The sequence below is a fragment of the Rutidosis leptorrhynchoides genome, chromosome 9 (genome assembly GCF_046630445.1).
Source record: "Rutidosis leptorrhynchoides isolate AG116_Rl617_1_P2 chromosome 9, CSIRO_AGI_Rlap_v1, whole genome shotgun sequence".
NCBI classification, from domain to species: domain Eukaryota; kingdom Viridiplantae; phylum Streptophyta; class Magnoliopsida; order Asterales; family Asteraceae; genus Rutidosis; species Rutidosis leptorrhynchoides.
Window position 1 is genome coordinate 346,070,735 of NC_092341.1, and position 16,825 is coordinate 346,087,559.

The window sequence follows — 16,825 nt, forward strand, 5'->3', positions numbered from 1 at the left end:
GGGATGTCAAACCCTATGGATCTATATCTAAGATTCGCGTTCACCGGTTCAAAAACCAATGACTAAACGTTACCGAGCTAAAGAGAAAGTTTATGCCGTTGTATAACCCACACATATATAAAGTTTAAGTACTCGTACCTAGTATGTAAATCGTAAAATGCGCATGTATTCTCAGTTTCCAAAATAGTTAAAGTAAAAAGGGATGCTATAACTCACAGTGGTAAAGTAGTAGTAAAGCTGGCTCGGGAAAAGTAAGCAAGTATGTAGGTCCGGAAAGTCCTCAACCTAAGTCAAATATTAATAAGTCAGTAAATCGTCCCAATAGGTTTAAAAGTATGTAAATTAGGTCTTAAGGGTCATCATCATTCATCATCAAACAAAAGGTGTAAAGTAAGTTTCATTCTAGAAAAGAGTTTAAAACAAAGGCTGACTTCGGTCAGTAACCACGGCCTCTATACCTACTGAAATAAGGTGAGACCAGTGCCCATGGCTCCGTATATGAGTCCTTTAGTTGTGGTAAAAATTCCAAAAGCAAACTCGTCTTTGTTTGACCATGGCGACGGTCTAAGTGCGAGTAGGTCAGAATTTTCAGCACAACGTTAAAAGGACATAGTGACACTCGGAGGGCCATAGATCCTAAACCGTAACTCGGATTAAGACGAGTCTTGAATGAAAAATTATCTACTCAAACAGAGATAACTGAAAATAAACTTTACAGTAGCCCAGGTATTCTGATCAGTTCCATAAAACAGTAAACAGTGTGTTCCGGTGGGTTCTTGGTGCTTTATGTTCATCACGGTTCTCATCCTTGATGCATATAGCTTCAAGTGTACAACTCGTTGATGTGTTTACATCATATTTACCAAGTTTTGACCATCATAACACAAGTGTAAGTCTAATATAAGTAGCAGAACTCAATTAAGTGTTGCAAGTAGTTTGATGAACCAAAGTTACATCAAGATCTTAGATCCGACACATACATGAACTCTAAAAGTATTATTAAGCTACAAAATTGAAAGTAAACTAACTAATCAAGATCTTAAGTTGTAGAACATAGTTCTTAGTTAGATCTTGAAGATCCTAGACCCAAAAGTCTAGATCTAAAGTTCTTAAGTTAGATCCTAAGTATTAACACTTGAATCTTTACTTTAATGAAACCATAAGTTATGAAACTTAGATTTTCATCTTGTAAAGTGTATGTAAGCTTATGAGATCTTGATTATGACAAAATTAGGAGGCCATAAGCTATAGAAACTTAGATCCAACACAAGTATATGAAGTTATAACTAGAAAGTTATACTTCCGTGTTCTTGAACTTATAAAGTTAACTTTTAGTTTCAAGAAATATGAGATCAAGATTAACTAGTAATACTTGACCAAATTAACAACATTTCAACTTTAAAGTACATAAAATGAAGAAATAAGTTAAATCTACAAGTAATAAGTTCATGGTTGTTCATACTTTAAAGATTCAAGCCAAAGCTTTGATCTTTAAGAATGTAAACTTTAAGTTTACAAACATGTATCACAAGTATGATTTTAACACTCATGAACTTTAAATTTTTAACAAGTTTTATGGAAGAATCAAAACATAAACTTGATTCTCCTAGGTTCTTTATGTTCTTGAATAAACAAGATGATATGAAGAAACAAACTAGAGAGTTTGATTCTTAACAACATTAAACAACAACAAGTAAGTAAACAATAATCCAAGACAAGAAATGATGATGATTATGTGTGTATGCTACGGTTTTTGGAGGAAAGAAAGAAGGAAGAAAAGTTCATGTTACTTACAAGAAAGGAGAGAAATGAGAAGTATTTTGTGTGTGTGAGAAATGTGAAGGATACTAGTAGATATGTTAACAAAATTTGAAAGCAAAATCCACTCCCCAAGGCCACAAGGCCGACGGTTTCAACAAGAGGAGGGGGGAGGGAAATGTCCACAAGTTACTTCATGTATTTGGCAAAAAAAAAATGGTAATAAGGTGTGTTTGCATGGGAACAAGGTGTAAGTAAACTTGTAACTAGATTCTATACAAGTTAATTAATCTAGTTCCATCTCAAAGTAATACTTGCATAATAAGATGGGCTAATTAGTCCATTAAGGATGTAGGGTGGGCTTCTAAGTCCACTAACATTAATAAAAGCTCAAGTTCAAGTAATTAATAAATTAATCCAACAAAGCTCAAGTAATTAACTATTAACACTAGTTAATTAAAAATGATTAATAATAATTAATCATGGATGCAAATAATATCCGAAATATTATTCTTGAAAAGTTCATGTGTCACAAAGACGTGTCGGGCAATTAAAAGTCATGTACGATAACAAGTAAACGTATAAAAATACATTCATTAAACATAAGCATTAATAATAAATATTATTAATTAAACATTGGAAATCCAGGGTCGTTACATTACCCACCTGTTAAAGAAAATTTTGTCCCGAAATTTTAAGCTGAGGTAGATGGAGGAGTTGGGAAAAGGTGAGGATACTTTTGCATCATTTGATCCTCTCGCTCCCAGGTAAACTCAGGTCCTCGTTTGGCATTCCATCATACTCGGACGATCGGAATCTTGTTGCGTTTCAAAGTTTTGACCTCACGGTCCATAATTTCAACAGGCTCTTCCACGAAGTGGAGTTTATCATCAATCGTAAGTTCTTCAAGTGGTATAATAAGTTCGGGTGCAGCAAGACACTTCTTCAAGTTTGACACGTGGAAGGTAGGATGAGCTGAGCTCAATTGTGTTGGAAGATCTAAATGGTAAGCAACGGGTCCAACACGTTCCAAGACTTCAAAAGGACCGATGTATCGTGGGTTCAACTTTCCACGTTTTCCAAAACGGATCACACCTTTCCAAGGTACAACCTTCAATATTACACGGTCGCCCACGTTGAATTCAATGTCTTTACGTTTAAGATCAACATAACTCTTTTGACCATCACGGGCCGTCTTAAGTCTCGCTTGAATCTGAGCAATCTTCTCCGTTGTTTCGTGGACTACCTCGGGTCCGGTGATGATCGGCACTTACGGCCATACAACGCTTCAAAAGGTGCGGCATTAATGCTCGAGTGATAACTGTTGTTGTAAGAAAATTCGGCTAGCGGCAAATGCCTCTCCCAGGCCTTTCCAAAATCAATGACACATGCACGCAACATGTCCTCCAAAGTCTGAATAGTTCGTTCGCTCTGACCATCGGTCTGTGGGTGATAAGCAGTACTCATGTTGAGACGAGTTCCCAAGGCTTCTTGCAAAGAACGCCAAAATCTAGAAGCAAAATGGGGATCGCGATCTGAGATGATCGACAAAGGTACACCATAACGAGATACAACCTCTTTGATGTATAGTTGAGCAAGTCTCTCCATCGTATCTATTTCCTTCATCGCTAAGAAGTGTGCAGACTTGGTAAGACGGTCAACGATAACCCAGATGGTATCGTATCCGCCCACCGTCTTTGGTAGCTTGGTGATAAAATCCATTGTTATCCTTTCCCACTTCCATTGTGGGATTTCCGGTTGTTGAAGTAATCCAGAGGGCCTCTGATGCTCGGCCTTAACTTTCGAGCAAGTCAAACACTTACCAACATAAGTAGCAACGTCCTTTTTAAGATTTGGCCACCAATACTGTTCCTTAAGATCGTGGTACATTTTGCCCGCTCCGGGATGAATCGAATATCTCGAATTGTGGGCTTCATCTAGTATAAGGCTCCGTAAATCTCCATAACGAGGTACCCAAATTATTCCGGAATAGCATCGGAGTCCAGTTTCATTAACTTCAAATCGAGAAACGAGAATGTTCAAGTATTCGTGAGAGATATTCTCCTCCTTGAGAGCCTCATCTTGGGCTACTCGGATCTGGCTATTGAGGTTCGAATGAATGGTGATGTTCAGTGCCCGAACACGAAGAGGTGCCATCCTCTCCTTTCGACTCAAAGCGTCAGCTACAACATTGGCCTTGCCAGGATGATAGTGAAGTTCACAATCATAGTCGTTTAGCATCTCGATCCATCAACGCTGTCTCATATTCAGTTGCTTCTGATCGAAGATGTGTTGGAGGCTTTTATGATCGGTGAAAATAGTGCTCTTTATTCCATAAAGATAGTGTCTCCACAGCTTTAATGCAAAGACAACGGCTCCAAGCTCGAGATCGTGCGTTGTGTAATTTCGCTCGTGAATCTTCAGTTGACGAGAGGCGTAAGTGATAACCTTTGTTCGTTGCATCAGTACACAACCAAAACCACTTTTCGAAGCATCGCAATAAACGACGAAATCGTCACTGCCTTCAGGAAGTGATAAGATAGGTGCGGTGGTCAACTTCTTCTTCAAGGTTTGAAATGCAGATTTCTGTTCAGGTTCTCAAATGAACTTCTTCCCTTTGTGAGTCAGCACGGTTAAAGGACGCGCAATCAGAGAGAAACCTTCAATAAATCTCCAGTAGTAACCGGCGAGACCTAAAAATTGGCGAATATGATTCGGAGTAGTGGGGGTTTCCCACTTTCTGATAGCTTCAATCTTGGCGAGATCAACTTTGATACCCTGGTCGCTCACAACATGACCCAGAAATTGGACTTCCTTCAACCAAAATTCACACTTGGAGAATTTCGCATAAAGTTGCTCTTGTCTCAAGAGTTCAATCACTAATCGAAGATGTTGTTCATGTTCTTCTTCGCTTTTAGAGTAGATGAGGATATCATCTATGAAGACGATAACAAACTTATCCAGGTATGGCTCGCAAACACGATTCATGAGATCCATGAACACGGCAGGTGTGTTGGTTAAACCGAATGGCATCACGAGAAACTCATAATGACCATAACGAGTTCTGAATGCAGTCTTCATCACATCGCTTTCTTTCACCCTCAAATGGTGATAACCGGATCGTAAATCGATCTTAGAGTAAACTCTCGATCCTTGTAGTTGATCAAAAAGATCGTCAATTCGTGGGAGAGGATACCGATTCTTGATCATCAATTTGTTGAGTTCACGGTAGTCGATACAGATACAGAAGGATCCATCCTTCTTCTTCATAAACAACACAGGTGCGCCCCAAGGCGAGAAACTTAGTTGGATAAATCCACGGTCAAGTAGTTCTTGTAGTTGGCTTTGTAACTCTTGCATCTCGGAAGGTGCGAGTCGATAAGGTGCACGAACTATAGGTGCAGCTCCTGGCACTAAATTAATTTGAAATTCTACTGCTCTTGGTGGCGGTAATCCAGGCAATTCTTCAGGAAAGACATCGGAGAATTCGTTCACAATTCGAACATCGTTCACACTCTTCACCTCGGTTTCTACCGTTTTCACATGTGCTAGGACAGCAAGACGTCCCTTCTTCATGATCTTTTGCGCTTTCATGCAACTAATGAGGTTCAGCTTCGAGGTACATCTCTCTCCGTAAATGATCAGTGGCTCACCGTTTTCGTGCGGTATACGAAGAGCTTTATCTCCACAGATAATGTCGGCCCTTATCTTGGTCAACCAGTCCATACCGACAATAACATCAAAGCTTCCCAACTTAATGGGTATCAAGTCAATCTCGAAATCCACACCAGCTATGTTGATAATGGCTCCTTGGGTAATATGGTCAACTTTCTCAAGTTTTCCATTGGCTACCTCTACAAGCATACTCTCCTTTAAAGGAACTAACGACCAATTTATCTTATCGCAAAAGTGTCTACATACATAACTTCTATCGGCACCAGTATCAAATAGGACTGAAGCTAAAAGATTGTTGATAGTGAATATACCTGTCACTAAGTCGGGGTTCTCACGGGCGTCCCTTGCATTAATGTTGAAAGCTCTGTCACGCGGTGGTCCACCGTCCTTTCTTTTGTTGGGACACGCATTTCCGAAGTGGCCCGTCTGTCCGCATTCGTAGTACTTTTTCGGTCCATTGGGGTTCGCCCTCACATTCAGGGTGGTGACATTGCAGTCCTTACCGATATGCCCAGTCCGTTGGCACTTTTCACAAACAACGTTTCAATACCCGGTATGGTGCTTGTAGTACCTCTTGCACTGTGGTAGAGTACCTTTGTAGTTGGGGTTTGAGTTGGTGTTCGGATTGGGATTTCCACCGTTGTTGTTTCCTTTGAAACCCTCATGTCGCTTTGCCGGGTTTTGATCATAGACTCTACCCTTGTTGTTATCCCACTTTCGCTTATCACTACTACCCACTTCAGACTTAGCCTTTTCCGGTTCGTCGATGATGATTTGGTTCATTAAACTGTGCGCCATGCGCATTACTTCCAGGACATTGGGTGGCTTGGACGAGGTGACATTTCCCTTAATGGACTAAATGTTTCCAACGTGTTAAGCAATCAAACTTGTTAAGACTTAATTAAATGAAATAAGTTTCATATAGACAATTGATCACCCATGTTGACCGGCGATTCACGAACGTTACAAAATTCTAAAAACTACATGTTGTGGTATATATAGAAATATATATATGGTTGACATAAGATTATGATGAGTAAGTATCACACTAAGTATATTAACAATGTGTGATATACATAAGAAATGAGATTACTAAGTTAAGAAACTAGAAATGATATATATAACGATTATCGTTATGATAACGTCTACTAAATACATATGTATCATATTAAGATATTGATACACTATATTTAACATGATAAAATGATATTTAAATATATCATTAAGTGTGTTAACAATGAACTACATATGTAAAAACAAGACTACTAACCCAAGAATTACGAAACGAGACTTATATGTAACGATTATCGTTGTAACGATATTTTAATGTATATATCATATTAAGAGATATTCATACATCATAATATCATGATAATATAATAATTTAACATCTCATTTGATATAATAAACATTGGATTAACAACATTAATTGAGATCGTTAACTTAAAGGTTTCAAAACAACACTTACATGTAACGACTAACGAAGACTTAACGACTCCATTAGAATGTACATACATGTTGTGTTTTGATATGTATTCTTACACTTTTTAAAGACTTCAAGACACATATCAAAGTACTTCTACTTATCAAAAATGCTTACAATTACATCCTCGTTTAGTTTCATCAAAAATTCTACTCGTATGCACCCGTATTCGTACTCGTACAATACACAGCTTTTAGATGTATGTACTATTGGTATATACACTCCAATGATCATCTTTTAGCAGCCTATGTGAGTCACCTAACACATGTGGGAACCATCATTTGGTAACTAGCATGAAATATCTCATAAAATTACAAAAATATGAGTAATCATTCATGACTTATTTACATGAAAACAAAATTACATATCCTATATATCTAATCCATATACCAACGACCAAAAACACCTACAAACACTTTCATTCTTCAATTTTCTTCATCTAATTGATCTCTCTCAAGTTTCATCTTCAAGTTCTAAGTGTTCTTCATAAATTCCATAAGTATAGTTTCATAAAAATCAAGAATACTTCCAAGTTTGCAAGTCTACTTCCAAGCTTTCTAATCCATTCCAAATAATCATCTAAGATCAAGGAACCTTTGTTATTTATAGTAGGTTATCTTTCTAATTCTAGTTAATATTCATATTCAAACTTTGATTCAATTTCTACAACTATAACAATCTTATTTCGAGTGAAAATCTTACTTGAACTGTTTTCGTGTCATGATTCTGTTTCAAGAACTTTCAAGCCATCCAAGGATCCTTTGAAGCTAGATCCATTTTTCTCATTTCCAATAGTTTTATCCAGAAAACTTGAGGTAGTAATGATGTTCATAACATCATTCGATTCATACATATAAAGCTATCTTATTCGAAGTTTTAAACTTGTAATCACTAGAACATAGTTTAGTAAATTCTAAACTTGTTCGCAAACAAAAGTTAATCCTTTTAACTTGAATTTTAAAATTAACTGAACACATGTTCTATATCTATATGATATGCTAACTTAATTATTTAAAACCTGGAAACACGATGAACACCATAAAATCGGATATACGCCGTCGTAGTGAAACCGGGGGCTGTTTTGGTTTGGATAATTAAAAACTATGATAAACTTTGATTTAAAAGTTTTTCTTCTGGGAAAATGATTTTTCATATGAACATGAAATTATATCCAAAAATCTTGGTTAAACTCAAAGTGAAAGTATGTTTTTCAAAATGGTCATCAAGATGTCGTTCTTTCGACGGAAATGACTACCTCTTTAGTAATTGACATGTAACTTAAATTTCTGAATATAAACCTATACTTTTTCTATTTGGATTCTTAAATTAGAGTTCAATATGAAACCATAGCAATTTGATTCACTCAAAATGGATTTAAAATGAAGAAGTTATGGGTAAAACAAGATTGGATATTTTTGATCTTTTTAGCTACGTGAAATGTTTAACAAATCTATACAAATCATATCCTAGCTAACTTATATTGTATTATACATGTATTCTAATATATTATGTAATCTTGGGATACCATAGACACGTATGCAAATGTTTTGACATATCATATCGACCCATGTATATATATTATTTGGAACAACCATAGACACTCTATATGCAGTAATGTTGGAGTTAGCTATACAGGGTTGAGGTTGATTCCAAAAATATATATACTTTGAGTTATGATCTAGCTTGAGACGTGAATACACTGGGTCGTGGATTGATTCAAGATAATATATATCGATTTATTTCTGCACATCTAACTGTGGACAACTAGTTGTAGGTTACTAACGAGGACAGCTGACTTAATACACTCAAATCTTTAAAACATAATAAAAATGGTTTTAATTATATTTTGATCATACTTTGATATATATATATATATATACATATTTGTATAGGTTCATGAATCGATCCGTGGCCAAGTCTTATTTCCGAGGAAGAAAATATCTGTGAAAGTGAGTTATAGTCCCACTTTTAAAATCTAATATTTTTGGGATGAGAATACATGCAGGTTTTATAAATGATTTACAAAATAGACACAAGTACGTGAAACTACATTCTATGGTTGAATTATCGAAATCGAATATGCCCCTTTTTATTAAGTCTGGTAATCTAAGAATTAGGGAACAGACACCCTAATTGATGCGAATCCTAAAGATAGATCTATTGGGCCTAACAAACCCCATCTAAAGTACCAGATGCTTTAGTACTCCGAAATTTATATCATATCCGAAGGGTGTCCCAGAATGATGGGGATATTCTTATATATGCATCTTGTTAATGTCGGTTACCAGGTGTTCACCATATGAATGATTTTTATCTCTATGTATGGGATGTGTATTGAAATATGAAATCTTGTGGTCTATTGTTACGATTTGATATATATAGGTTAAACCTATAACTCACCAACATTTTTGTTGACGTTTAAAGCATGTTTATTCTCAGGTGAATACTAAGAGCTTCCGCTATTGCATACTAAAATAAGGACAAGATTTGGAGTCCATGTTGAATACTAAGAGCTTCCGATGTAATATATTTCTATTGTAAACCATTATATAATGGTCGTGTGTTGTAACACCCCGCCAAAATTACCATTGACGCAGATGTTAACTCTGGTCCCAGTGCTCGGCTTCACTTCTAAGTAAAAGCAGAGTTCTACAGCGGAAGCAAAGTATCTAAGTACCTGAGACAAAACATGCTTAAAGTGTCAACCAAAATGGTTGAGTGAACAACATAGGTTTAACAATTATAATAAGTTTTTAGACCACAAGATTTAATTATAAAGTTTAATCAGTTCGGTAGTAGTGCTGGTGTATATGATATCGATACTAACCATAAGTTACCCTAAACACATCACGTTCGTGTCGTGCATCATTATTATGTATCCATTGACCATCGGTCATCCGGATTGAGACGTCACCCTCAATAGCGCTATTCACAATAACTAAACTTGCCTTTATACGTAGCAATTAACGATATCATGGTAGGGATTTAGCATGAATCAAAGCATGTTAGCAACAGTTTGAACTAATCAAAATAAAGTTTTCGAGTACTTGTGTCTAAGCGTAAAACAGTTTAAAAGCAAGCATGTGTCTCACGCCAAAAGTTCAAAATAAGTAATAGAAACAGTTAAAAAGTGGGGCTATGAAGTTCACCTTAGTAACAAGCAAGAAATTCCACGCGAGTAGTAAGAACGGAGTATGTAATCGGAGACCTCAATCTAGAGATATTATGTTCGATTAGTTAATGTCTAATAGACATAAAGTTTGTTTATTAATATAGCAAACTATATTAACAGTGACCGTTCTCGAGAAAAGTTATATTCATATGAGTGATAATATACTTAGTGTTATTAAGTGTTACTATATAATTAGGTGTATAGGCTATACTAATAATAGTACTATTATTTACTTTAATCAACTATTATGTATCTTATCATAATATGTTACGTGTATAATTATATCTATGTGATACATACATATATATTCTTTATTTATTATTATACATGTATGTGTTCATAACTATATGATATATATATATATATATATATATATATATATATTAGGTGTAGGTGTTACATATACATAAGTGTAAGATGATACTTATATATATACATAAATACTTATCATCTTTTGTAATTCTTATAATATATAGATGATACTTATACACATTCACACATACACAAACGTACATATACATACATATATACACATACATATACACTTATGTATATATTTGCATATACACACACGTATACATACAGTGTATACATGCACATACGTACGTATGCATGCATGCATGCACGTACACCATGATCATAATTACTTTACTAATCCATAATCATAACCTTTTATCATAAACTTAACCTAGCAACATTAATCATACAATATTCGTCAACCCTAATCTTTAATAATCAAACTTTAATCAAATCTTCTAACTCTTTACTTATATATACATAATCATAATTCATAATCTAACTCATGATCATACTCTTCGTCTGTTATTATTAAATAGCTTATTAACTTAACACATTAAACCATAAACTTCTTATTCATATTCATAACCTAAATCTTTTAATCACAATCTTTATTTATTCCAATAATCATATCTAAACCCTAATCATAATAATCATAATCACTATCTATATCATACTCATTCAACCAACCCTAACCATGCTCTTTAACTAGTTCGTACTTTTTTTATTATCATCACCATTATCTTTTTTTACTAATAATAATAATCTTATAACTATTATCATTATCTAGCTTACATAAAATCATAAGCTTTAACTTATCAAACTAGTTTTATGAGTATCATAACTTAATAACTTTAATCTTATATTTATTTAACTAACTTATTAACATTAATCATAATCATAAACTTCTATCATTAACCATCATCCTTATTCTTAGCAATTTATTAGTACTTCATAATCATACTCAACCTTATTACAATTATCACCTTTCAACCCTAACTATAATCTTGTATTATCATGTTCACCATACATAACTTTAACCTTTCATTAAAGCCTTTAACTAATTAATCACCTAGTATATGTACCGAGATTAAATCTTTAATCTTATCACTAATAATCACAATACTTATTCTTATAATTATTCTTTTTACTCATTCATTAATCATAAGCAAAATTATTATAATTCAACATAATCTTTTAACATTATCTTCTCTTTCATCATATTCATAATACTTATAATTATCTTCCAAAAACAAGATCAATATTAATCAACATAGTATATTTATAGTAATAGATTAAAAGTAGAATTATCATTAAGGTTTAGGTATACCTTAGGAGGTTAGAGATCAAGAATTGGTGATGGTGGTGATGTGAAAAAGAAACAGAAACCAGTAGCAGCAGCAACAACGACCCAAAAGTGTCTTTTGGGTCTGTTTTGGTTTCGCAGAAACAGCAGGAAGACCCAAGAAAAACGTAGCAACAAAAGAAGGTTCTTGGGCTGTGTTGAAGGCGAATACAGCAGTGGGAATAACAGCAGGAATTCTGTCGATTGAAGGGCTGTTTTGGAGCTGTCTTGGTGGCAAAAAAAGTTGTACAGAAGGGCTGAAAAATAGTAGCAAAAACCAGAAAAACGCAGCAAGAATGGACTGTTTTGATCACGTACTTGCAGCAGGGAAAATAGCAGCAACAAGTGTACTTTTGGGGATATTTTATTGGCAAATCAGGAGCATGAAAAGGGCTGAGCAGCAGCAGGAAAACAGGCTGCAGAAAGCTGAATAGCAGACAGGAAAACAGGCTGCAGAAGATGACGAATTACAGGCTGTTTTGATGGGTTATTTTGTCGACTGCATTAGGGGTTGGAAGGGTGTTTTTAGTCGACAAAGAGGAGGGAGAAGGGCTGTCCAATCCTATCGACAATTAGCAGGGAATGGAGGGAGTTTTTGGGATTTATTTTGTGATGCACAATAAGGAAAAATCATGAGTGTTTTATAGATGAGTTTTGGAAGTCCTAATCCCATTAGAAGTACTTGAAGATCAAGGTTTTCTTGAGATAAAAGGGTTAGGAATTAGGATTAGATTATGATTAGTGGTTAACTTAGTGATTAAGTTATTTCCCCTTTTTTTTTTTTTTTTACTAACCGAAATTATTTACATATATATATATATATATATATATATATATATATATTAATTTATTTATTTATTAAAGTTATTATTATTATTATTATTAAGATTACATTTATTTATATACATTTTATTTATTTATTAGTCCCTAACTTTTATAAATTCTTACTTAGTTCTGCTTAGTTTTTAATTTATATAAATGTCAAATTTAAGTTATTACATATAGTTTGTATTTTTAATTTAGTATTAGGGTTAGGGTTTAATATTAAATATTAAATGCATAGGGTTAGGTGTAGGGTTTTAAATAACGTTAGGGTTTTAGTATTAGTTACTCGAATAACAATCCTAGTTAAAATATCCAATCAAACATTGAACCCTAAGGGCATTTCTGCTATTTCATGAAGGAAAAATGAGGGTTGTTATAGTACCTCCCCGTTAATTTAAACTTCATCCCGAAGTTTCAGTAAGACTTCTCGGATGCATCAACGTTTAAGAATAGATGAGGATATTCCTGCTTCATTCGGTTTTCACGTTCCCAGGTATACTCGGGGCCTCTACGTGAATTCCAACGGGTTCGTTCTATAGAAATATTGCCCTGTTCTAAGAGTTTGAATCTTAACTTTTACAGGTTCTTCTTTGAAGTGCATCTTATTATCAATGCGGAGGTCATTCAAAGGAATAATATGAGTGTCACCTGACTAGGTTTTTCTCAAAAGGGATTGTGATGTTACAAGCATTTCAGTAAATCAGATACCTGAAATGTGCTATGAACATTACTAAGCTTATTTAAAATCTTTGATTGATTATGTCGCCATACTAGGGCAGACAATCAGAGAGAAGTACTTGGAGATCATAACCATGTAGTTTGATTCATGGCTTGTGTTTGTTAGATATGTTACCGACTTCAAATTTCGAAAGATAACCATAGGCATGATACCTTTGGTTTTCAAGAAATATCTAATGTGAATAGATGAAACAAGATTCCAGCTGAGGAGTCACTAATCAGGCTTACACGTAAAGCAAGCCATGATTACTAAGATGTACTCATGATGGTATGAATGATTAATGAAAGATATCGTTCAGTGTATTATAATACATGCGAATTTATCCTTGGAAAAGAGTTTTTGAAAGCACATTTGCAGAATGTATCTATAGCTATATGTTGAAACAGAGATCGAAACTTGATTAGTATAGCATCTAGTTGTAACTAGTGAGGAAGAAATGTTTAGTGTAAACACATAAACACCATAATCGTTTAAGGTAACTCCTTTAGCGAGGATAGCGAGGATCATAAATTATATTTCTGATAGGAAACCGCACGAAAATGTGTGATCTATTAATGAGAAAGACGTTTTCGCTCAGATGACGAGTCGATCTATCATTCACTTATGAGTTTAAGTGCGGATGAAAAGAAATATGAATCATTGGCTACAAAGAATAGTCACACCCGGTGAGGAAATATCTGAGAAATGCTTTCTTGTGCCAAAAAGATATTAAATCATAGAATTGACGTTTTACGAGTTTGCTGTGGTTTAGCCATGAGATATCAGAAGTAAAATCTTCTCAACGGTCAACCTTAAAAAGGAAAAGTTGATGAGAACAGAGGGTTTTTGAATGATGAACCAAATGACAAGTTTCAGAGGATGAGAGGAATTGTGATTACTACGTGGTGTAGAATAATACGAAAATATTTTTTTATATAAACAAGCAATGAAATTTTTTTACAAAGTTCGAGTCGTTTAAGGTGACAATTTAAAAAGGAAATGAAGTTCTTAGTAAAACTAGAGTTATGTACAACATGTACTATTTTATGAAAAATATCTTTTGAATAAAAGAATTGATTTGAAAAAGTGAGAGTATAATTTTATATGTACTAGTCAAAATAAGTCAAGGTAAATTTTATTTATATAAACATATATGATTTATAAAATTTGCACGAATGGTAGTAAATAAATTTATTTTATAAAATTTCAAGAGGATCGCACAGTAAAATAGTGTGTGTAAAATTTTAGTAACGGAATTTTCATATTTCGGAGGTTACGAGTTGGAAAAAGATCGATGAAGATCGGGTGAAGGAATTTTAAAAATTTCGGGTTATTTTTAAGCAAAAATGTTGCGAGGTAATGAAATCTATTGTATTTAAGTACGGTTGTTGACTATTATTAGGGCATAAGTTTTTGGAATTCAAAATGTTCATGTGTGAAGCTGTTGCTGGCAAGTGATATATGAATGGTAGAGTATGAGAACGTGATAGTGAGCGTGGTGTTTATAATATCTTCGTTTGAATATTTAAATGAAAATCTTGCGAGTGGTTGTCGCTTATCTTCGACGGGTTTCCTAATGGGTTTATGAAAATCTACAATAGGAGCGTAATTGCAGATAACAGGAGGCATGCTTCGAAGAAGTTTTGGGGGTGTCACTTCATGTCATTTAAGAACATGAATCCTTTCCTCCAGCGGGGATGTGATAATTAAACGTCAAAGAGATAAGTTGTTTAAGAAAGAAAGAACGCATAGCTTTACACCTTTTTGGCATAGGAGAATTTCTTAATCTACTCGTGGGTATGAGATAGATAGTTTGGTTGAAATGAGCTACTCGTATATCTACAAATCAGATGTTGATTAACCTTCATGTAATAACATGAATGGCTTGGAAGTTTCTCTTTGATTCACTTTCTATTCCATATGTCATGATATTGGAATTTCTATATGAATTACTGTAATATAATCACGTCGGCCAAGCGTCATTATATTTCACTAATTCATATTTCCATTCCAAGGTCACTCCATAAGGTCAGGACACGTGATCAAACTTAGATAGTTGACGTGGGAATGTTGAGTCATGAATGACATCCCTTCGTGTGAGTCAAAGAATACTTTGAATCACAATGGTGAAGTCAGGTCATAGGATATGTTTGGATATGATAACAATCACATATTAGCTGATCCTTCAGAGTCGGGATCATGCAAGATGATAGGGTTTTGGCTTGACATCCTTAGGAAAGGATACATAATGTCAGAAGAGGTAAAAACATGTAGTAAGATGGATTAGCAGTATAAAGATTAAGGGAAATCACTTAAAACTAAGGCATGAAAGATTGCTAAGGCACCCACATAAGACACACATAGAATGCAATCCTGGTTCTCTATAACAAGCCTTGGCTCTCCTAAATTACATAATGAGATAGGTATGGTGGCATTCTATTGTTGGACTACAAGTAAGTCATGGCTCTTATTCTAAGAGTCAGACGTGTAAGTATAGTTTCTATAGCAAAGTGTTTCTAAAGATTTTGAATGGTATAGGAGTTCTAGGCATAACAAATATAAGTGAACTCAATGCACATAATCTAGAATGTAATGCAAATAATCAATGCAAATGAACAACTCGGTTATAGACTAGACTCACTAATGCATCCTAACTATTCATGTTAGCCACACTAATGTAACCTAGTTCCCTATAACCAGAGCTCTGATACCAACTGTAACACCCCGCCAAAATCACCATTGACGCAGATGTTAACTCTGGTCCCAGTTTTCGGCTTGACTTCTAAGTAACAGCAGAGTTCTACAGCGGAAGCAAAGTATCTAAGTACCTGAGACAAAACATGCTTAAAGTGTCAACCAAAATGGTTGAGCGAACAACATAGGTTTAACAATTATAATAAGTTTTTAGACCACAAGATTTAATTATAAAGTTTAATCAGTTCGGTAGTAGTGCTGGTGTATATGATATCGATACTAACCATAAGTTACCCTAAACACATCATGTTCGTGTCATGCATCATTATTATGTATCCATTGACCATCGGTCATCCAGATAGAGATGTCACCCTCAATAGCGCTATTCACAATAACTAAGCTTGCCTTTATACGTAGCAATTAACGATATCATGGTAGGGATTTAGCATGAATCAAAGCATGTTAGCAACAGTTTGAACTAATCAAAATAAAGTTTTTGAGTACTTGTGTCTAAGCGTAAAACAGTTTAAAAGCAAGCATGTGTCTCACCCCAAAAGTTCAAAATAAGTAATAGAAACAGTTAAAAAGTGGGGCTATGAAGTTCACCTTAGTAACAAGCAAGAAATTCCACGCGAGTAGTAAGAACGGAGTATGTAATCGGAGACCTCAACCTAGAGATATTATGTTCGATTAGTTAATGTTTAATAGACATAAAGTTTGTTTATTAATATAGCAAACTATATTAACAGTGACCGTTCTCGAGAAAAGTTATATTCATATGAGTGATAATATACTTAGTGTTATTAAGTGTTACTATATAATTAGGTGTATAGGTTATACTAATAATAGTATTATTAT